The 24,453-nt window shown below is 42.7% G+C and overlaps 1 protein-coding gene and 1 non-coding gene across 2 annotated transcripts in view; both read left to right on the forward strand.

The window, feature by feature from the left end:
- Nucleotides 1-24,453, forward strand: part of LOC145401032 (uncharacterized) — a 222,872-nt gene that overhangs the window by 19,773 nt on the left and 178,646 nt on the right. The window lies entirely within an intron of this gene.
- Nucleotides 2,837-2,955, forward strand: LOC145402700 (5S ribosomal RNA). Its single transcript, XR_013897844.1, has one exon. It is a non-coding gene; the product is annotated as a 5S ribosomal RNA (ribosomal RNA).

The raw sequence follows: 24,453 nt of genomic DNA on the forward strand, positions 1-24,453 counted from the left end.
TTACTCCAGATATCTCTAGTAATGCCATATTGTTGTTTGGGACAAATAAAAAAAAAATTGGTTTCACGCCAGGTAGCCCCGAATAGCTAAGGCGTTGCCCGTGGGTAGAGGACTTTTGGATTGGAGCGTGTAGCATTTTATGACCAGATGCCCTTCCTGATGTCTACCAATGACCCTTGGGTGGATTCGATCCTCCGACCCTTCGGTCAGAGTGGAGCGCTCTAACTCACTGAGCCACGGCTGCTACATTGTTGTTTGGGACAAGTTTCATTATAAGGGTAACAATTTGTTGGAGTTCTTCTTTTTAATTTATTTATTTTTTTAAAGCAGAGTTTTTGACAAATGAAGCCCCCACAAACTGGAAAAAAATGCCACTGCTTGCCAGATAACTTAACATAAAATGCAAAAGTGTGGTCAACTTGAATTACCCTCTATTATACAATTTTTGATACATTACTGAAAATAGGATATTTATTGATTTATCTACATATAATACTGGAGAAAAAATGGTTCATCAAAGTAGACATGGAAGGTTGTCATATGCATCTACAGTAGGATCTCACCAATAATGTCTTATTGGTGCCTGAAAAACACCGTTATTAGCGAAAACATTATTTGTGTGACATTAAAACACATGTATAAAGGGTTTACTGGTGCCACCACTCCAGGACTTTTATCCACTTTTCCCACCTGGAGCCCTCCTATCACTGCTTTTTTTTGCAGAATTAATAAGATTAGTTTTTAACTCATCTATCTCTGTCTATCTGTCTATTGCCAGATGCCTCAATCCCGTTCGGGGTGGCCACAAACAAATCGCCTCCAAGTTGCCCTGTCCCCCCGCCATTTCACTGCCCTGCTCCCAACTCACATCCCCCTCTCTCATATACCTCTCCACCCCATCCCTCCATCTCATCCTCGGCCTCCCCCTCCCTCTTCCCCCCTCCACCTCACTCACATACACTCTCTTCGTCAGTCTTTCACCCTCTATCCTCTCCACATGGCCAATCCACCTCAATGTATTCCTCCTAACACTTCCTATCACATCCACATCCACACCTCAACGCTCCTTTATATCCTCATTTGTCAGCCTGTCTCTCCATGTGACTCCACAGGCTCCTCTTAAATAACTCATTTCCACTGCTCTCACTCTTGACTTGTGTCCTTCCAGCAACATTCAAGCTTCACTTCCATACATTAGAGTTGGTATCACAATACTATCATGTAGTAACTTTTTCACTTCCATGCTCAATTCCCTGCTTCTTATCACTGCTTTCAAGGAACCAGCAACCTTTCTTCCCTGCTGTACCCTTTCAAGCACTTCATCCTCCAAACCTCCATCCTTACTCATCACACTACCCAAGTACTTAAACGTACTCACATTTTCCAATTCCTTACCATCCAACTTCGCTGTACATTCAGTGATTTCACCTCTCTCAAAGACAATCACTTTACTCCTCCCTACATTCACCTTTAGATTCCGTTTCTTACACACTCTCCCAAACTCATCCACCAAGCCTTGCAGCTCTCCTTCGTCTTCACTCAACAACACAGTATCATCTGCAAACAACAGTACCGTACAGGGAGTTTCCAAACACTACCCTCTCTCACCAGGTCCACTCCAACATCCACTACTCTACCTTGTACCTCTTTTATTACCCCATCCATGTACAGATTGAACAACCATGGAGACATGACATCCCTGTTTCAACCCAACCTTCAAAGAGAAAAATTCACTTAGTTCACCATCCACACGCACTGCAGCCTTTGCACCATCATACATACCGGTACTCTTCACAGCATTCAAGAACTTCCCGTCTACTTCATGTATTCTTAATACTTTCCTCAATCCTTGTCTCTCCACCCTGTCATAGGCATTCTCCAAATCCATGAAGGCCACATACAACTTCTTTCCCTTCTCTAGAAACTTTTCCACTAAAGATCTAAGAATGAAATATCTGATCTATACAACCTCTTCCCTTCCTAAAGCCTCCCTGTTCTTCTCCAACTAATTCCTCTGTTCTTTCTCTAATTCTGTCAATAAGTATCCTACCATACACTTTTCCTGTTATACTAAGAAGACAAATGCCCTTATGATTACCACACACTTCTTTTTGCCCTTTTCCTTTGTACAAGGGAATAATTATACTTGACTTCCAATCCTCCGGGACTCTACCTTCCTCCCAGGCCAATCTGCATATTTTCCACACCCATTCTACTACTATCTTTCCCCCATGCTTCAGCATTTCACCACACACTCCATCAATTCCTGGGGCTTTCCCCAATTTAACTTTCTTCATTGCTTCCACAACTTCTATCCTACTGATTTCTTCCTGTCTTCTCACCTCCCTCCTTCTCCCAGCCATTCCCCAGCCTCTTATACTCGCATTACTTCCATCCTCTGCATTCAACAATTCCTTAAAGTGTTCTCTCCATCTGCCCACTTTTTCTCCCTTCTCCACTAGTAATCTACCATTTTTATCTTTCACTTCCCTGCTAACTTCACTTTAACCCTGCCTTACTCTTTTCACCTCTTTCCAGAACATTTTCTTACAGTCCCCTTACTTTACACTCATATTCCTTCCAAATTCCTCACCCACTCTCTTCTTACTCTCTCTTACTAATCTTTTCACCTCTCTCTTTCTTTCTACGTATAACTCTCTCTTCCGCCTCTCAACTTCTTCCACACCCCTATTTCTCATCTGTTCATTGTATGCTTTCTTCTTTTGTGCCACAGTCTGTCTCACCTCTTCATTCCACCACGCTGTTCCTTGCACCCCCCTCCTTCTTCTCTTCACCCCACACACCACATCACATGCTGCACATATTTCTTCTGTGAAAAAACAGCCATACCACGTTGAGTACACTGCTTCCCGTCCGATCAGCGAAGTTAGGCAACGTTGGGTCTGGTTAGTACTTGGATGGGTGACCGCCTGGGAACTCCAGATGCTGTTGGCATAATGTTCTTCCTACGTGACAAGTGGGGTTGGTGGAGGATTAGTGCCCCTCCCTGTAAAACAATTAACTATGAGCCCTTGACCACCCCGTTTGGATACATGGCGTCTGGCAATGAATGAATGAATGAATATCCTGCACACACTTTCCACGTCCCCCATCTGCTTCAATTCATATTTGCCCAGTCGTTCCTCCACTTCTCTTTTGTACGCTGCCTTTTTCTCATCCTCTTGTAACCTTTCCACTCTCCTTATAAATACTCCTTCTTCCCGTCCTTCCCTTCTTCTATTTCTCCATCTTATTTGGATGTTGATTCTGGCCACCACCAAGTTGTGGTCAGAAAGTCCACTCCCCCAACCTCTGTTAATCATCATGAGTAATATAAAACTCACCTTAAAGGAGTTATGAGGTGTTTGGTGTGATGATTGTTTCGAGGCTTGCGCATGGACCCTACTGCAGCGCACCCTGACCCCTTTGCTGGCCTCGTCCCCACTCCTGCCTCTCATGCCAGGGTCACCCACTTCCATCAACACTTCATCAGAGCCCATAATGTCAAAATCTTCAGGAAAGTACCCAATGTCATCGATGTCATCATCTACTCAACCCTTCTCTGTTGTTCTTCCTCGGCTGGCCGCCGTTGTGAAAGAAAGTGAGTGATGAGTAACTGATGGCGGGCATTCACTCGATCGTGATACTGTTTCTGGTATTTTCGTGAAGTCTGACTTACAAGTCCAATCATTAGTCATTAATTCTGATAGCCGCTCTCTGTCTCAGCAAACTTGGGTTGTGGCTGGAGTGCCAACCAGCCATGTTTAATGGTTGCCAGTGTTATTATTCCAGGCATTGACGAAGAAATTTATGGCCTGTCGAATGTTATATTTCTTCCAGAATGCAGCAAGTCATTATGTTGGGGGTTGTTGAGATGGAGCGGGAGGCAGATCGTGAGTCAAGTAGGGCAGTGGAGGTGGAGGAGACAGTGGCAGGCAAGTCAGGGAAGGTGGCAAGGGGAGAATCCTCCATCTCCTCCTCAATACTGCTCACATTTTCAGCAGTTTCCTTCATCTCTTCTTGTTTGTCTATTTCATTCCACATCTTGTTGTGGACATATTTGCAGTATAACGACTTGGCATTCACGAAATAACTGTTATTCAAGTGAATCCAAATGTTATTATGGAAACTTGGTATCCATTCTAACTTACCGTTATTGCCGAAAATGTTATTGGCGAAGTCGTCCTTGGTGAGATCCCACTGTATCTCAGTTTAGGGACAGTCTACAATCTATTATTAATATGTTGCCGGAGTATTGATCACTGTCATGTTTTTAGGTGTTGGATGTACGTCTGTAAGGAAAGTTGGCAAATAGGTATAACGAAATTGTATCTTACATGACAAATGAAGGAAATGTGGCACAGTCTGTCCTTGCCTAACACAGGTTGCTGTAACATGATATTGCTCTAACACAGCATGATTTTGTGGAAAGAAAGAACTGTTAGAGTAACGCGGTAATTTGAATCTTGAGCTGAGCTGAGTCTCTCAAGGAGTTCATCTTTGGCAGCGACCCTTCCTTTGCAAGAGGTAACAACGTAATTAAGCAGATTGTTGATGCAGTTTGCGTCTACAGTCATATGCACACCAACCAAGTAAACTGCCATAAACAGTCGCTGATCACTCCTTACTTCGCCAGACAAGCTGCCGCTGGTCTACAGCAAGAGGATATCCAGCGACAGCAGGATGAAGAAGCAATGGAGGACCTAGAAAGTGATGTTTGGAGTGTTGATAGTGAAATAGGCTTTGATAGATTTTAGTGTGTTCTCCTTCTCTACCTCATCTCCTGTGACTTGTGTCTGGTCTTCTCCTCACATCAGGTACAGTACAATAAATAAAAAAAGTCCTATTGACCTAATGTATTTTTTATAACCATATTAATGCTTTTAGGAGGTTTAAATTGGGGGAAATAAAGAAATTTTGCTCCACAAGGGGGAAAAGTGGATTTTGGGCAGGGGTGCAGAAGGAAATAGGGGTTTTCAAGAGTCCCTGTAATGCAATATTTGCCCTACGCGAGGTCAGTGCAGAAGCAGATACCCGCGGTAGGCGAGGACGGACTTTACTTAAACAATCAAAGATCGTTTGAACCCACTGAGCTTATATGGAGGGGCTTTCTTATGGGTAGCGCCATGTAGTTTGTGTTCCAGCCGCCAGGGTCCCAGGGTGGTGCTGATGATGTTTATACGCCACACCTGATGCCTAGGCCTACGCCTTTTGAAATCAGGTGATGATTCCGGAAAATATAGTACCATGATCTACTGTGCAGCTAAAATATGTGTAGAAAAATAGACAGCAGCAGAACTGAGATATTTCCTCAAAGCAAGAGGAATATCATGCCATTAAAAATTTGGGTCTCTGATCTTGGCCCTGTGGAATTTTGGCCATACAATTCTTAATATTATTAAGTGTATAATGGATAGAATCATGTCAGGATTTGCCAAATGAAAGATTATGATCTTTGCAAACTGTATGATAAGTTTTTCCAACAACTGAGATTCATAACGCTTGACAAAAAGTGCTGAATGCAAACACAAACAATAAGTTTACTTGGATTTATGAAGAACTTTTTGGCATAAATCTCATTGAAAGCATCAGTAACATGTTTAAGATGAATATAATACTGGTATAATGCATTATGCATGAGTATAATCCATATAGGATTTTTTAAAGGAAAGTACACCAGCTCTGAGCTGGTAGTGACCACACGCTATTTAGTAATCAGGCGAACACTGGCAACAGTCAGGAGTTTGTGGGGGCTGTAAATGGCTCTGACTTGGAATAACATAATGAGGCTCCAGTGTACTTATTAAATGCTTAAATTCCCCTGCTTCTGTGAGTGGCAGTGGTTGTAGGGTTCCAGAAATCAAAGTGACAGTTGTGTCAGTAATAAGCGTCCGGTGTGGCTGTGAAGGTTTGAAGTGTTCTGTTTCCTTCCATTTGGGTGGCATTGTGGATTGGGTCATACTTGTAGATGTAGAAGGACCAACCTCGGACCTTTGCAACAGCACCCTTGCCTGATTATGTTGAAGATAAAGAGAATGAAAACCGTAGCATTAATAACACTGACTGCAGGTTTACTTCCAATTTGCTTTTTTCAGATGTCACAATACCGAAGGATAAAATGTATTATTTACAATAATCCTTCAACTTTCTGATGTAATAGAGCCAAAAGCATGTCTGGAAAGTGGGCCCCAGCCTCCTGGACTTGTACTTTTGGACCCTAACCTACCCTGACTCAGAAAAACACCTATACAGCTCCCTACTGGACATGCATAGCACCTATTTAAGACCCAAATCACACCAATAAGGGACATAAAAGACTGAAATAAATGCAAAAGAACCAGAGAATGAAGTTTTAGAGGTGAGTTTATACAATATTAAACATTCTGGGTACTTACAACAAGTCCCTGGCTCCTAGATTGGTTTCAACTGCCAATTTGCACTACACAGTTAATCCTTTGCACTCTAAATTCTAATTTCTTAACACTGCACAACACTGTAAAGTCCCGTGTGCACATGTGGCTTCCATTACGATGAGCATCTGCTCTCGATCGGAGTTAGGCTGTGACTGTTGATGATGGGGTAACAGAGTTGCCAGATCGCAATGGCCACATTACCAAACTCCTCAGTTTTCATTACCAAATTAAACTTTTCATTACCAAATTCGTAAAGCTAGCATTTATTCTTCATTAATTATATATACAAGTGGAAGTTCATGTAATCACTCTTCTTATAATTAACAGCATGTTAATTATTTTCATGCTATATAAGCTAGCAGATTAATCAGAGAGAGCAAACAATCCACCATCTTCATCCTGTGTATCCTCACACGTGTGAAAAATCCGTTTGGTATTGCATTAGAGTATTCTGATTCATTACCAGACAAATTTTTCATTATCAAATTGGCTCACATTTGGTAATGAAAAATACCAAATGGCAACCCTGACAGGGGAGGGGGGAGGGGGGAGGAAGGAAGGGGTGAAGGGTCCATGGTGTAACAGCTGTTCGGCACCGCAAGGCAATTTCAAATTACAGGTGGGAAAAAATTAGGATTATTTTGGAATTTTTTCCATTTTTGGGTTCCGAAGGTCCAGGCCCACAATGTCCGGTAAGCGGGGTGTCCAGAAAGTGGGTTTCTAGAAAGTACAAGGATTACTGTACTGTACTATACCAATGGAAATTTGCCGATAAAATGTAGAGAGCAGAAAAAACAGTACAGAATAGGTGTTATAACGAAATTTGCCTCTAATGTGGATGATCATATATTCCATGATGATAAATTTACCTACTGTATTTCACTGTAATACAACAGTTCAACATTAGATTTCAGAAACCCTAAGTAGATCTAGACCTATTATAGTATATATATATATTTATACACACACACAGAGTAAACCCTTGATATAACGAACCAATTGGGAGGAAGGGTGGGTCGTTATATCCGAAAGTTCGCTACATTCAATGGTGGTTGTTATTAACCCATTAGCTGCCGATGTTCCCATTTGGGAGCATATTTTATTGTGCTCTTTTTACAATTGAAAAATGCTTGTTGAGTGAAATCATGTTTCATCATGTATCAGCAGGATTACTCTGCTCCAGTGATCATGCTGAAAATTTTTGGGGCTGCCTCAGACCCACATCAGTGGTGATCTGAACGTCGCTGAATTCACTCGTTCCTTGGTGCTCTTTAATAGTTATTGATTTTGGTAAGTACTTTTACCTGCATTACAGTAATATGCATATAAAAGTATCGACAGATGTTTCCTCCTTTACGGTATGTGACCAAAAGTAAACCTTTCTGTTTTTACTGAGAGTTATTATGTATTCATTAAATTTGTTCCCAAATGGGAACAATGGCGGGATCTGCATACTCAGTTATAGTAACCTTGTCAGTATGAAAAACAGTAATTACTGCTTATCTATTGTGTACTGAAATATGCTTATTGTTTATTATTTATTTATTACTATTTCTTATTGTTTATTATTGCTCATTTATATATTTATATATATATATTTTAATTTATAGTTGTATTACTTATACAGTATATGAATTTTTTTCAGATGCCAAAGTTTCTCACTCTTGCTGAAGCTGTTGCCCTAGTATTAGAAAATGATGCATAAAAGATCAACATTCTTCCCCCAAAAGAAGATCAAGTATTCACTGATGAAGAGGCAATTGATGATAACTTCCTTGAAAACTGTTCAGAAGGCCAAGAAGTTGAGCAACTTCTGCCTTGTGAGGTTTGTGGCAGAGTAGAAGTCACTGAGAACAATGATGCAGAATTTGAACACCCAAGTTCCTCACACACGAGTAACCATTCCACAGTGTCTCCAAGTGGGAGGAAACACTCATGTTCTGAGGGCGGCAGTGCAGAAAATATCCCAGAGAGGAAGAAAACTGCTTCTGCCATGAAGGTGTCTTGGAATAAAGGGAAGAGTACCAAGGCATTTCCTCCAAAGAAAGTCATAAAACCATTAGATGAAGACCATCCAGAGTTATGCACACTTTCTCCATGGGAAATTTTTTTGAAGCTGTTCAGTGATGACATTGAAAACCTTATTGTTCAGGAAACTCTCAGGCATGCCCATGAAAAGTAACAGTCCAAAATTCACATTTGGCATTAGAGATATATTAGATTTCATTGGCATCTTTGTACTAAGTGGATACCACAAGCTACCCCATGAGGACATGTACTGGGAAAGCCAGATGATGTAGCAGTGCCTATTGTGTCACAGCGGATGTCCAGAAATAGGTTCAGAGAGATCAAACAGTACTTCCATACTTCAGACAACAGCAATCTAAAAAGTGATAAAGTATCAAAACTCAGGCCAATGATTGAAGCAACAAACAAGTCATTTGCAACAGTTTGGTATATTTGGTGAAAGACTTTCCATTGATTAATGTATCGTTCCATATTGTGGTCATCATAGTTGCAAGATGTTTATCTGAGGGAAACCGATTAGGTTTGGCTATAAACTTTGGTGCCTGTGTTCATCTACTGGTTATGCATACATGTTTGATGTATATTGTGGGAAGTCAATGGCAGGTAATAATGGTGATGCACTTGGTACCAGGGTGGTCGAACAGCTGATGTCATGCGTTAGTGATACATCTGCTCATGAAGTCTTTTTTGACAACTTTTTCACATCCTATGACGTAATGATGAGGCTCCAAGAGAAAAATGCAAGAGCAACAGGTACAGCAAGAGACAATTGACTGCAAAAGTGTCCTCTTCCAAAATCAAATTCCTTCCAAAAGACCAAGCGTGGGACATATGAGTACTGCTCTGATGGCAACATCTTGGCTGTAAAGTGAAATGATAATAAGCCAGTTACTGTAGTCACTAACTGTGATAAAATTGATCCAGTAGCTTATGTTGAGCGATGGAGTGCTGCTGAGCGAAAGAAAATTCTTATACAGCAACCACAGGTCATCAGCTCATACAATCAATTCATGGGGGGCGTGGATCTCATGGATCGAGATGTGGCTCAGTATAGGCCCTCAGTTAGATCAAAGAAATGGTACTTTCCTATACTTTTTCAGATGTTCAACATGTTGTGCATTGCAGCATGGCTAATACACAGAGAGGTGTCAGATACAAAATTAGATCAGCTAGCATTCAGACACAGTGTTGTAAGGTTTCTGTTTTCAGAAGCACCAGCATGTACACCCTCGCTAGCAGGTCCAAACACCAAGTTCATCTCAAATTTCAGATGCAACATGTTTCTGTATCAAGCACAAAACAAGGCCGGTGTTGGTACTGTAAGAAAAACACTAGAAAGATTTGTTCAGGATGTAAGGTGCTCCTTCATACCAGCTACTTGAAAAAGTATCCTGAGGTATAGGTGTTGTGCCCTAGTAGAGAATTCCAAATATATCTATATATCTCACAGTACACTGAACACAGTGATTGTATATGAATCTTTTGGAATGTGTGTATGGCATAGCACTGCATAATAAAGACATTTCTGTTGAATTACTTTGTGAATTGTATGGAACAATAAATGTTATATGCATACTCGTGTTATTCTTCAAGATACAATTGATATCTGGGATCCAGCCAATGTTCCCAAATGGGAAACATGTCATATCTGGCAAGCTAAAATATGTTTGTATTTTTTGGGGGCATATATTACTTCATAAACACCAATTTAATCATATTATAGAAAGAAATGAGAATCAGATAATTTTAAACATGGTTGGCTGCTAATAGGTTAACCGAGGGATTACCGACCCAAGGTCGCTATATCCCTGGAGTCGTTCAGTCCTGTGTGCGTAACCACAACCTACTCCATAAAGTTTCACATGGAGAATTCAATGGTTTATGTAGCTTTACAGTACATGTACAGTAAATACCATCCTGTATAAAGTTGTACATTTAAATACAATGTCTGTAATGTAATATAATCCTGTTACAGTACACTTATCATGCCAGGAAGTGCCAAGAAGTCACCAGAGGAATAGGAGGGAGGCAGGGGGGGATTTCTGAAGAGGTTAGATGCTGGCACCACACAGTACACCTGTACACCATAGCACACGACACTGTACACGCCAGAAATTTTTGTACTGTATCACTAGGGCACTATACTTAATTTTACACTTAATAATACAAACTGAACACTTCAGAACAATATTTACACTTCAGCAGTACTATATACACAATATATACACTTTACATGACACTTTATTCACTAATTCATCATCAGATTCTGTGAAAATTCTGGTGGCTCTGGTGTCTCTTCTGTCAGGGAGGAAGGTGTGCTGGTGCCAGAAGCCAAACTGAGGAGGCTCACAGAAGACATTGATGCAATTTACACACTCAAGGTCTCTGACACAGTATGTTTCTTTTTCCCTGAGGCTGCAGGCTTAAATAAGTCTGATATTTTCTGTGGGACTTACATGGCCTGGTTTCTCCTCATCAGGTGTGTCACGGGGTTTTGTGCCTTTAAGAATTAAATAAAGGTAATATATTTTGCTTGAAAATAGAGACAAAGAACTGACTTGTGAAATCAAGCAGTGAGTATTACTTTATGCCAGCTTACTTTGCCGATTCTCTAAGGATGAGAATTTATAAACTTTCTCAACAGTACACAGCAGAGACTAATTACTCACGAGTGCTGTTTGTAGTACTGTTAGCCTCTCAAGAAAGTGACTCCACCCCTGACAATCAATAACTAATGCTAATAATGATAAACAGGTTCTTGCCGGTGCATTAACTCCTGATTGGCACAACGGATTTAACCTTAATACATAAGGACTGGCCTAAGTACCAGTTATGAATAATGCAAAGCATTTATGCAAACTAGGAGCGGCAACTAGAATAATCTTAATGTAGAGAAATAAAACACGAGTTTAACTATACATTAAGCTCAAAGGAAAAGAACTGTAAAATTTATTAATTACCATGAAATAAATTTACGTTACTTGTCTCAAAATGGATTCATAATAACAAGGAGAATACACTCACTCACACATTCAAACACTAACTCTTAAACCTAGGAAAAATGAAAAGAAATACTGGTCAGTAGAGGGGGCTAAGCGGAATGACTGGGCGTCGATACTTAGGACGGACGCTGCAAACACGCCAAACCTCGCCGATTCACCGTCTAGGTGGAGATTTCAGGAACTCACTGTGGCGGCGCTGCTCCATGCTGGGCACGAACCTACTCTCACGACGTTCCAATCCTGACTGACTTCGAATTATGAAAGGGGGCGAGGGATAGCCGTGCTTGGTTCAACAGTCAGCGGGAAGAAAGAGAGCGATACACACTCACAATAAATCACTCAGCGAAGGTGCTAATGTCCCGTGCAGGGATGATCACTTATGAAACGGTGAAAAATGTTCTGAAAACCGTCCCAATTGAGTGAACGCTAGGACGGTTGAACTGAGTGATATTCAGTGAGAATTCCGCTAGAATTCACAAATTTCACACTGAACAAAATGTTACGAACCTTCAAATATGCTCACGCAAGTTCTTGACAAGGTCCAGCCTAATCAGTGTGAGGAGTTCATAATTCTCCCCCAGAAAGTCACCAATGTCCTCTGTGACGGCCAAGAATGTGTATGCCACATTGATGGCAGCAAAGAGGGATGGACCATGTGGCCTATGCTCTTCCTCCTCCGCAGGTGGTTCAGGCATGGTCACTTCCTGCACTGTTTCCTCCTCTGTCTGTTGGTGGTATCCAGGCAGACCACCATCCTCATCCTTCTACTTCATCTGCAGGGATGGAGCCTTGGCCAGCTGCAGCCAACATTACGGCTGCCTTTGGTGGCTCAAACCCCTCAAAATCTGGCTTCTGGACTGGAGTCTTGGGGGTTTTCAGGTGGTTACACCACTCATTGCGGAAAGTATTCACTGGCACTTTCCTCCAACCCTCTGCCCAGTTCAGTATTGCATCTTTGATATTATACTTCTTAAAATTGTCTAGGGTCTTCTTCTCCCTGGTGTCCACATGCCCCTCCTCCTCCATCCCATTCTCTGTCATGACTAAGCACTGGTCCAGGTAAATATTCCGATAATGCCTTTTGGAACTCTCTGTCACCCCCTGGTCCACGGGCTGAAGTAGAGCAGTAATGTTGGGAAGTGAAAATATTGCCCTTATTTTCCCATCCTTTGGACACAATTTCGCAGTGGAAGGGTCGGCTGGACGTTGTCTAGGAGGAGCACAGCCTTGACATCCTCCTTAGTTATGCCAAACAAGGCCTGGTGCTGCCAAACGGAGGGGTCAAAACTGTGATGGAACCAGGTCGTGATTATCTCTTGGGTAAACCAGGCAGAAGGGTTGCTGTGGTACTCGGTAGGAAGCTTCTCCGTAATGTTTTTCAGAGCCCTTGGCTTCATACTCTTGCCCACAACAACTGGTTTCAGGCAGTGGGACCTGTCGGTGTTTGCGCACGCCAGCACCGATGTGTGGTCCTTCGCACTCCTTTTTCCCGGAGTGCTGCTGATTGTCTTGGAGGCCTACATATTTTGGAGGAGTGACTCCCAACAAAGGCCAGTTTCGTCAGCGTTATAGATATGGAAGTCGTGGAGGCCCTCCTCCTCCTTCAGCTGACAAAAGTGGTTTATGAAGGGGTCGACTATGTCAGCGTCGGTGCTGAGAAGCTAGCCTGTTTTGACCTTATTTATGATGCTGTGACGCTGCCCAAGTGCCACAGCCAGCCATCACTACACTTGAACTTGTCGTGGCTTAGGTGACCAGCAAGCCTCTGCGCTGCATATTGAATGTCGACGCCATAAACTGGAACATCCTCTGCTTTCTCCTGCGTGTACCACTTGTACACTGTCTTTCTGAGATTTTCCACAAGAAGTTGTTGCTTGCGGTAAAATTCCTTCCCCCTCTTGCTGGCCTGCACCACTTTTATGGCCTCCTTCACTTTCTTCTTCCCCTTGATGAGGTCATGGACTGTCATTTTCTTGAGGTCATACTTATTCCTCAGTTGACTTCGTGTAGCCTCTTCCTCAAACTCCTTAATAATTTGAAATTTTTCAGTCAGGGAGAGAATCTTCCTCTTCTCCTTGCCTGGGGAAGCAGGGCTCGTTAATTTAGACGCCATTATTGCCATTGGTCGGAAGTGTTGGTAGGTTACACGTGGTACAAGAGGTCATGCATGCGAGAGAGGTGAGTACAATGCACAGACTGAGAAAGGCCCAGCGCGGAAAGGGTTGAGACGGGCGGGCTAACTAACCTATGTGACTCATTGCGCGGGTGCTCCCTCAATAGTGAGTCACGGGAACCAGATGCACGCGCGAACTTCTGCATACACTGACCAGAGGTCGCTGTATCTGGCAGAAGTTCACGCAGGGAATGCTGGGTCACGAACTTTCTCTGCTTACTCCGATCAAAGATCACTATTACCAGCGGAAGTTCACTCTGGGAATTGTGGGTCCTGAACTTCCGCTGCATACACCAACCATCGGTTGCTATATCCGGCGAAAGTTCACTCTGGAAATGATAGGTCATATGTCCCTCCCCCCTCCCCTGTCAGGGTTGCCATTTGGTATTTTTCATTATCAAATGTGGGCCAATTTGGTCATGAAATATTCTTTTGGTAATGAATCAAAGTACTGTAATGCATTACCAAATGGATTTTTCACATGTATGAGGATACACAGGATGGAGATGGTGGATTGTTTGCTTTCTCTGATTAATCTGCTAACGTACATAGCGTGAAAATAATCAACATGTTAATTATTAGAAGAGTGATTACCGTATTTCGCGGCATGTAAGATGCACTTTTTTGTCTCAAAGTTACCTTAAAATATCCCCATGCGTCCTGCACGCTAGACTAAGGCAGGTTAGTTTGGCTCCATTGAGAAGAAACTCTTATAAAGATGATCATCTCACTGCTTATCAACCACAGGTGTTTTCTACAGTATGCAGACTTGATTTTATTTAAAAAAATAATATACACTAGTGTGTATATGCAGCAGATTTAAGAAACACGCGAGATCAGAAACACACAAAACTTTCGCGGGTTTGTTTACAGCTCAACTGGCTAACATCGTGAAGATAGCGGTTTAGCAATTTAACAGTTTAGCATCTGCACTATTCCAGCAAGGTAACGTACATGATCACTGGTGAACTGTCTGCTAACCTTCTGAAAGGCAATCATGACCACTTTGCTTGCCATCCATTCACTAACTAGCAAAGCAATCATATTGGAGAGATGCTGGCTAGTGAAACTGCCAAGTCATCAAAACAGACTTTCGTCACGTGTGGAAATTCAGTAACCCTAATTAGGTCAGTTATTTTTGTGACATTTTGTGAGTGTATATATGCAGCAGATATTAAAACACGCAAGTTCAAGAACACAAAGCATTCACGGTTTGTTTTCATCTCAACTGGCCAATACCGTCAAGGGGTTTAGCGGTTTAGCAACTTAGCAGTTTAGCGTCTAGCATACACCCTACTCTAGCAAGCTAACATGTTCACTGGTGAACTGTCTGCTAACCTTCTGAAAGGCAATCATAACCACTTTGCTTGCATCCACCTACTAACTAGCAAAGCAGTCATACTGGAGAGATGCTGGCAAGCGAACCTGACAAGTCATCAGAATTGATTTTTGTCACATATGGAAATTCAATCACCCTCATATGGTTGGCTTCTCTTAGTGACATTTTGTTTCATGCCTGACAAGAGTATCATAGAAGTGAACAGTCTTATTATACCAATAGCGAAAAACAGGAAAAACAGTTGTAACGTTAAACAGTACTGCCTGAAGTTACAGCTTCACTTTTTCAGCCAAGTGAAGTACTTTAGCAATGTCTATGCAACTCAGGGCACACCCAATTACAGTATTTTGTTATGAAAATAGGATAAAATTCACTGATTAGCATAACTGATGCAATATCTGAAATAGCAGTGCCTGACGGGCATTCATATCATCGTCCGCCATTTCTGCTGTATTCTTAGCAGACGATGCAATCAGAATGATTGACAACGTTCACTCTCTGCATCTCTGCTGCCTAAGCAAAGCTCTCATGATCGGCAATGGGATCATTTAGGCCGTAACGTCCAAATTGGTTAGGTTAGGTTAGGTTAGGTTGTAAAGTCGTTTGCCATTTTGGATGTTACGGCCGAAACGACCAGAATCCTAAGGTGTAGGTGAGAGTTTGGTGTGGGTGTAGTTAAGGAAGTAGGAGTGGGAAGAGTCAGGCTAGAGAACTGATAATCCGCTTATTATAATCCCTTCAGCCTAGCAATGTATTTTATAGGGTAGTTTATTCATGCTCGCCATATGATTTTATTCAGTTCAGGACACATGTACTGAGGAGGTTAATGTGGGCTGTATCAAATGCCCCAAGTCTGAATATCGCCTGTGCTCAGTTAAAACTATTGCCAAGTTAAAGTCGTATGAAGTGTGGTATAAGCAATTCAATGGATGGTACTGAGGACCATTTACTGTATGAGAGTGACAGTGAAACAGTGATGATGACCGTGGTGATGACTTCCAGTGATGCTTCAGGACTTGGGGGAAGTAGTGATGAATTCTCAGGATTTGAAGACGAGTGAAATTTTCACCATGTCAGTAATATGAAGTGAATATAGGTTTTAGGTGATCATGACAGATGCAACCATGGAAAATTTAGGATCAATGGTGCTGTACACCTTTAGTCTTGCATTGACGATGTTTGGATGAATAAATTGTTTGAGATGTTTCATGTCCTTAAGTGATGATATTTATATTGAACAACCAAATACATTTTGATGTTTTTGGCATATAATAAAGCCACTGGGTACTCCAAAACTGACTGATGTAAATGTTTCAGAGGCGAGCGAATGTTGCATGTGGTGTGTACATGTGTGTGTGTGTGTGTGTGTGTGTGTGTGTACCATAGCGACTAGGAGGCAGCAGTGTTAAGACCAAAAATGAATGTTTTCACAGTACTCGAATGTTTTGAGATGGAAGTCTGTTTTTAGCAAATTCTGGTAAGAGAAATATACATTTTTAATTGTTGATGCTGCAAGGAAAACAGCTGACAGTAAGGGAGTGATACTGGGAGAAGAGGGTAGAGACAGTTGTCTAGCGCTTGGGATGCAGCAGTGTTGCTAAGGGATAGTTTCACCATTCTCGACATGTTTTGAGATAAATGTCTGTTTTTAGTAAATTGTTTGGGTGGTAGGTGGTGGCGATCATCATCTACTCACTTGATGTAGTGCTGCTTACTTCTTCCTTAGCCTTCATCATTCTGTTTCTGTGCCTGTCGTCGTCTCTTCCTATTTCTCCCATCTCTCTTGTCGCTTATTGATTTTCTTTCCTTTACAGGTGGCTTTACATTGAGTGACAAGCCAAATGGTTTCCTGTAAGCCAAGAAACCATTTACAACGCTGGGTGGTAACCATATAACCAAATCATACGTGCTCCCTACGTGTCAGCAAGTGGGTTGGTGGAGGGTTAGTGCCCCTCTCCATAAAACAAATAAGTCAAAGTCAAATGGCCACCCCTTACGGGATTATGGCGTCTGGCAATAGATAGATAGATAGATAGTGATCAGTGAAGAACGTATTTTTAACTGTTGATGCTGCAAGGGAAACATCGCTGACAGTGAGGAAGTGATACTGAGAGGAAGGGGTAGAGACTGCTTTCTAGCGACTGGGAGGCAGCATTGTTACTAAGATGTAACAATGAATGTTTTCACCATACTCAGTATGTTTTGAAATGAATGTTTATAGTAAACTATGATCAGTGATGCATGCATTTTTAATTGTTGATGCTGCAAGGCAAACATAGCTGACAGTGAAGGAGTGATGCTGAGAGAAGAGAGTAAAAACAGCTGTCTATCCTGTTCCCAAGCAGCCTTGCTATATTGAACTTTGGTTGTAAAACATTGTAATTTGTGTATTTACAAGTGCTACCTTTTTATATTATTTGTGGAGGTAATTACAGGTTAGTTAGAGTGCATGATTAATGATGGTAGTAGTCTGATATTGTGCTTGAGTCAAGGCAATGTGAGGAAATTCCGTAACAGGTGTGGAATATGACGGGGTTCTTTTAGGATAAATGAACTGATGTGAACATTCATTGTATTTTATGTTTTCGTCATTGAATGAAAGAACAGAGTTTATTGACTTCATTTGTGGTTTTAATTTCATAAAATATTAAAAACAGTGTTTATATCAGTTTACTGATACATATTTATCAACAAAGTTGAGATGGCCTCGTGGTTTGAAGTCACGTTTTGTTAAGACCGGGTTTTGTTTTCTCTTTTCCTATATCATTCTTTGTACATAAAAGAAGAAACTAAAGGATGATGAGCAGTACTGAATAGATTCTGAAAGGTTAGTGTGTATCTAAGTGATAGTGGCTCATAGCAGTCACGTTTTGTCAAGAAGGGGCATTATTTTCTTTTCCTGTACCATTCTTTGTATATAAAAAAAAGAAACCAAAGGCTGATGATCAGTAATGAATAGATTCTGAAAGGTGAGTGTGTATCTGTGTGGCAATAGCTCTTATCAAGAAACCTTACTGCAGTCTTGGTTGGGGCAAACTTTTTTTTCACAGAACTACCCTGCCAGAATTAGGGTGCGTCTTTCACAATGCTGCGTCTTACATGCCGCGAAATACGGTAAATGCATTTCCACTTGTATATATAATTACAGTAGTGCACCAACTTTCGCTACAGCAGGATTCGTGGAATCCACTTTCGCGGCATGCACCAAATATTCCCTAACTTCCACTTTCGCTTGAAAAAAATCTATTTTCGCGCACAAATTTTGGGTTTGGGACAATATTTTGAACTTTGAATTTCCTGCACCGCCCTCCCGCAACCCACCGCCATCTTGAATGACGTCATGTCAACACTCTGTCCACCCATTCCCGCCATTGTGTATGAGCGTGCTAGCTCCATTGTGTTGGATTCTCACGGTTCAATGGCCTCTACTATACCTGGTAGTGTAGGGAAAGGGCCTGGTGGTGTGGGGGGAGAGCCTGGTGGTTGCATCTGAGGAGGCAGAGAGAGAGAGTGGTAGCGAGGCAGCAAGAGGTGGCCCCAATACGTCTGGCGTGGCTAAATAAGCCCGCCACGCGCCTTGGATACTTACCCCCAACATCCATTAAACACCTCAACCTGGTCTCTGTGGTATGTTTCTCATCATATAATGTGTACTGTACAGTTTTTATTGTTTGTATCTCACAATGCAATGTACAATAGTGATTTGATGTACTGTATTGCAAGTGAAAAGGAAAATCTGATGTTACTTTAGGATAACCGGGAACCAATTAGCCTTTTTGCCATAAAGACAATGCCCCAACTTTCGCTAATTCCACTTTCGCGCATTATTTTTGGACCCAATTAGGCGCGAAAATTGGTGCCCCACTGTATATATCTATAGTTATACATGTATTGTGTATATACTATATATATATATATATATATATGGGTGTAGCAGAGAGGAAAAGTTTGAATGTAATGGAGATGAGATGTCTGAGGAGTATGTGTGGAGTGACGCGTATGGATCGAGTGCGAAATGATGAAGTGCGAAGGAGAACTGGAGTTGTTCGGGAGATGGCTGGTAGAGTTGAGCAGAGGGTGTTGCAATGGTTTGGGCATATGGAGAGAATGGATAATGAGCAATTGGTGAAAAAGATAACTAGATCTGATGTGAGAGGTGTAAGACTGAGAGGAAGACCACAAGTAGGATGGATGGACAGTGTGAAGAGAGCGCTTGATGCAAGAGGGATGTCTGTTGAGCAAGGAAGAGTGGCTGTGCGTGACAGAAATAAATGGAGAGAAATTGTGAATGAATAAGTGATGACGCAGCCCTGAGGGGATATTCTCCCGCATTTGGTCTGATCAGCTAGTTAGGTCAGGTGCGGGTAAGGGGATGGGTCTGTTATGATGTGGCAGGGATAAACCAGTTCTGCTGTTGGGCCCTGCTGCGGATGACACTGATTGCATTGCGCAGTTGACCCTTGTGCGGTGTGATGCGGTGAGGATCTGTCCGTTCTCCCCTTTGGAGCTAAGATGCAAATGAATGTGTTTGAATGGATGAGTAAATGGAGAGTGAGTCGTCCTGTCTCGGCTACCTCCCTTTCCTTGGGGGAAGCAGCCTAGGTATATAGATAGATAGATAGATATATAATCCCTCCACTATCCGACATAATAGAGCCAAAGGCATGTCCGGAAAGTGGTCCTGTCCGGATAGTGGGCACTAGCCTCCTGGACTTGTACTTATGGACCCTAACTCAAAAAAACACCTATACAACTCCCTCTGGACATGCATAGCACCTATTTAAGACCCAAATCACACCAATAAGGGACATAAAAGACTGAAATAAATGCAAAAGAACCATAAAGTGAGGTTTTTGAGGTAGCTTTCTACAATATTAATCATTCTGGGTACTTACAAGTCCCTGGCTCCTGGACTGGTAGTTATGGACCCTAACCTAGCCTAACTCAGAAAAACACCTCCCTATTGCACATGCATAGCACCTAAGACACTACATATTCACACCAATAAGGGACACAGAAGAGTGAAATGAGGTGTTTGAGGTAAGTACAGTATGGAAAATACAGTACAGTACAGTATGAAACATTCTGAGTACAGTACTTACAGCAAGTCCATGGCCATCTCAATGAATAACCACCTCCTCAGACTCTGACAGTAAGAAGGATTTCCTGAAGCACTTGCAGTACACTGTTCATGAAGTCTTGCACTTAACTTAGTCATTTGCACTCAGAAGTCCATTCTCTTTACACTGCGCCCTCTTGTCTTACTTATGCTCCATTGTAACTTACTAAGTGTTGCACTCTGCACTTTCCACTCATAAAACCATTTTCTAAACAAAACAGACAGCGGGGGTCATGGGCCTGAAAAAGCTGTCAATCATTGATTGACGCAAAGGAACGATGATTCTGACGATTAATGATGCGCTGCCTGAAAGCACGCACTTCCTCCACAAGTTCCAAGGGCCCCATATCCCTGTCGCAGTCCGGGTGTTCCAGGTAGTCCAGAACGAACTCTAGGTGTTCCCAGAGTGTGCTCAGCTTGGGGATGGCTGGAGTTGCGTCATGCTGAGAGGAGTCCGCATCATCGTCGCCGTCCTTGTCAGAATCTTCAAGCTGGATACTGACACCTGCAACTGAAGATGCGATCTCGATATCAGACAGGGTCTGAGACGCAGGATCGCCCTCGTCGTCATCCAACCACTCATGCATTTCGTCCTCATCAACATCGTCCCCATGTGCATGTAGATGTGCATGGAAGTCATCCACGTCGAAACCTAGGAAATCGTGCTCCACATCTGTTCTGAGAAGCAGGCGAGACCAACCATTTTCTAGAGTCTTGACAGGGATTTCCTTCCATGCACTGGCCCAATTGTAAATGGCAGACTTGATGTTGTAACGGAGAAGGTTTTCCAAAGTCCGTTGGCCTCACGTGTCCCGTCCCTCCCTGTGCTCGTCCTCGTCCTCGAGAACAACCATCACCTCATCCAGGAACTTCCGTCGGTATAGGCGCTTCGTTGCCACGATCACTCCTTGGTCCATTGGTTGGATGAGAGCAGTAGTATTAGGTGGCAGAAACATGCACCTAATGCGGCCCTTCTCAGCCACCAAATCCTTGTCGCACGGGTGGGCAGGTGCATTGTCGAGGAGAAGGAGGGCCTTTACCTGGTCGCGTGGGATTCCCAGTTTCTCCGTCTGGTAATGGATGACCTCCTTGACAAAGTGGCAGTGGAACCAGTCTTTGAAAATCAGGGCTGTGAACCATGCCTTCAAGGAATGGTACCAGACGACAGGAAGGACATCCATCACCCCACGAAGACACCGAGGCTGCTTTGCACGGCCAACAATAACGGGCTTAAGCCGGTGCATGCCGTTAGCATTGGCACAACACAAAGCAGATAGCCTTTGCTTGGAGAGCTTGCGGCCACGTACACGCTTCTCCGTCTCCTCGGCTAGAGTGTTCGTAGGCAAGGAGTGATAGAATAAGCCAGTTTCGTCAGCGTTGTAGACGACTGAGAGTGAGGCCCTCCCTGTCGATCAAGCCTTTCATCTTCTGCCGAAACTCCTCTTCTCCATCCTCGTTAGCGTCCAAAGCTTTGCCATGAGACCTACGGTTGGTAAGGCCATGTCGTAACTTGAACGGGAAGAGCCAACCCTCGGATGCCTTGAAGTCTAGGGCGTCGTGAAGCCATGCGAACTTCTCAGCAGCAGCCTTCAGCTCCGTACCACGTACCATCACACCAGCAGCACGTTGTTGTCGATACCAAATCAACGTGGAGTGGTCGACTTCAGCAAACTTGGGAGTAAACATCATCTTCCTCTCCATGTTGCGTTTGCTTTTCGACGAGACGTCAGCCGTGTACTGCATGAGTTTGTCTCGGGATCTCTTGATATCAAACAAAGTAGATCGGGCCAGGTTGAACTCACGAAGGATGCGTGACGAAGACCATCCCGCATCTACCTTCTCCAATATCTCCCTCTTCTTCTCCAGAATCAAAACCACTCTCTTCCTCTTCTCAGGCAGCGGGGCCATCATCACACACACAAAGGAGAGGCACGAGAGCAGCAGGAGTGCCTGCAGCAGGTAAGGCACCACCACAAAAGCGAGCACGTGGGCAGCCATGACGACGAGCGTACACTCACGACAAGAGACGGGCGGAAAGTGGGGAGGATGCAGGGGCGCTCTAGCGGACGTCGGAGGAATGACGCACCAAAACAAAGCTGTCCCGCTAAGTTCAGATTACGGGCAGGAAAAAGTCGGATTTTTTTCAAATTTTTTACGGTTTTTGGACCATTTTGGGAATATTGGATGCCGGAATGATTATGTCCGGTAAGTGGGGATGTCCGGAAAGTGGGCATCCAGATAGTACAGGGATTACTGTATATACAGTCAATCCTCGTATATCGCGGCAATTTGAGTCTGGACCTCTGCCGTGATTTATGAATTCTGTGATTTATGAATAATAACTCTTATGTGAAAAATTAATTTGTGTCTGGACTTTGGCCAACTCGCCCCCACAGCACCCTACCTACACCTATCTAGGCACCGTCAAACACAATCATACAAATTTAGGAATATTCAGTGCATGTATTAAGGGATCTCACCTTAATCCTATGACGAAATTGCTTAAGTGAATGGAGTGGGATGGTGTTGGGAAGAACTTAGAACCTTTCAGCACTTGTTCTTCCCAAACTCTTTCACCAGCTTTGAAAACTTCTCTCTCCTCTCAACACGACAAATGAGCTCCAAATGTTGACTGTACGACAACTGCGGCAGCTTCTTGATGCCATACTGCTTAGAGCGCTTCATTGGGGGGTCAGGAGGGGCCATGGCAGGTAGGAGGTGGGGGGACGTTGCACAAAAAAGGCAGGTAACTCTAGTACTTCACGGCGACAGTCTGTAGTGTGCAGACTGGCGGGACAAGAACAACAACAACATGACGGCATTAGTATGCACATATGCCACCAGGGATGCGCGGTGATTGGTTGTTGGGTCGCGATTTTCAGTTTGAATGCTGCGGTTTATGGTTCTCCTCGGAAAAGGCCCACTTGGGTGCCTAGATCCACAATTTTCGTGACTTAACAGTGATTTAAGGTTGCCGGCAGTCTGACGGCCACCTAGCAGTGATTTATGAACACGCGATTTACGAGGATTGACTATATAGATACAGTATATATATATATATATATATATATATATATATATATATATATATGTGTGTGCAGTAATCCCTCCACTCTCTGATGTAATAGAGCCAAAGGCATGTCCGGAAAGTGGTTCCGTCCGGATAGTGGGCCCCTGCCTCCTGGACTGGTACTTATGGACCCTATCGCAGCCTAACTTTGAAAGCCACCTAAATAGCTCCCTACCGGACATGCATAGCACCTATTTAAACCTATTTAAGACCCTATTCACACCAGTAATGGCCATAAAGCATGATATAAATGAAAAGGAACTAAAGAATGAGGAATTAGAAGTGACTGTACCTCAGCCAGGGTACTTACAGCACGTTTGTGGCCGCCTTTTGTAAGGTTTTGGCAGTGGTGAAAATGCTATTGAAGCACTTACAGTAATCCAATGTTGTGCTGCACTTACAGTAATTCTTTGCACTGTGAGTTATAATTGTTTAACACTGCACATTGTTAATTGCATCAGGCCAGTTTCATCGGCGAGGTTTGCACACCACAGTTAATCCTTTGCACTCTAAATTTTAATTTCTAAACACTGCACAACGCTGTAAATTCCCGTGTGGTTTAGTGGCGAGGTATTGCAGTTTATTCACTGTTTATTCACAAAAAAATGAGCACGTGTGGCTTCCATTATGATAAGCTACCACTCGTGATCGAAGTTAGGCAATAACTGTTTGGGTGTTGGTGAGAGGGAAACAGAGTTGCCAGATCGCAACAGACACATTACCAAACTCCTCAGTTTTCATTACCAAATTTAACTCTTCATTACCAAATTCGTAAAGCTAGCATTTATTCTTCACTAATTATATATACAAGTAGAAATACATGTACTCACTCTTCTTACAATTAACAGCATGTTGATTATTTTCACGCTTTGTACGTTAGCAGATTAATCAGAGAGAGCAAACAATCCACTATCTCCATCCTGTGTATCCTCATACATGTGAAAAATCCGTTTGGTAATGCATTACTCTGATTCATTACGAAACGAATATTTCTAGACCAAATTGGCCTACATTTGGTAATGAAAAATACCAAATGGCAACCCTGACAGGAGGAGGGAGGAAGGAAGGTGTGAGGGTCCGTGGTGTATTTCAGTTTCAAAATATGGATGTGAAAAAATTCAGATTTGGGGGGGATTTTTTTCTTTTTTGGGCCATTTTTGGGTTCCTGAGGTCCAGGCCCACAATATCCGGTAAGTGGGGATGTCTGGAAAGTGGGCATCCGGAAAGTACAGGGATTACTATATATACATACACACAATACATATTTATCTATCTATCTATCTATCTATATATTGAGGCACCCAGGACC

Source organism: Coenobita brevimanus, chromosome 6 (genome assembly GCF_032717465.1).
Source record: "Coenobita brevimanus isolate Jiangsu-jjx chromosome 6, ASM3271746v2, whole genome shotgun sequence".
In the NCBI taxonomy this organism is placed as follows: Eukaryota; Metazoa; Arthropoda; class Malacostraca; order Decapoda; family Coenobitidae; genus Coenobita; species Coenobita brevimanus.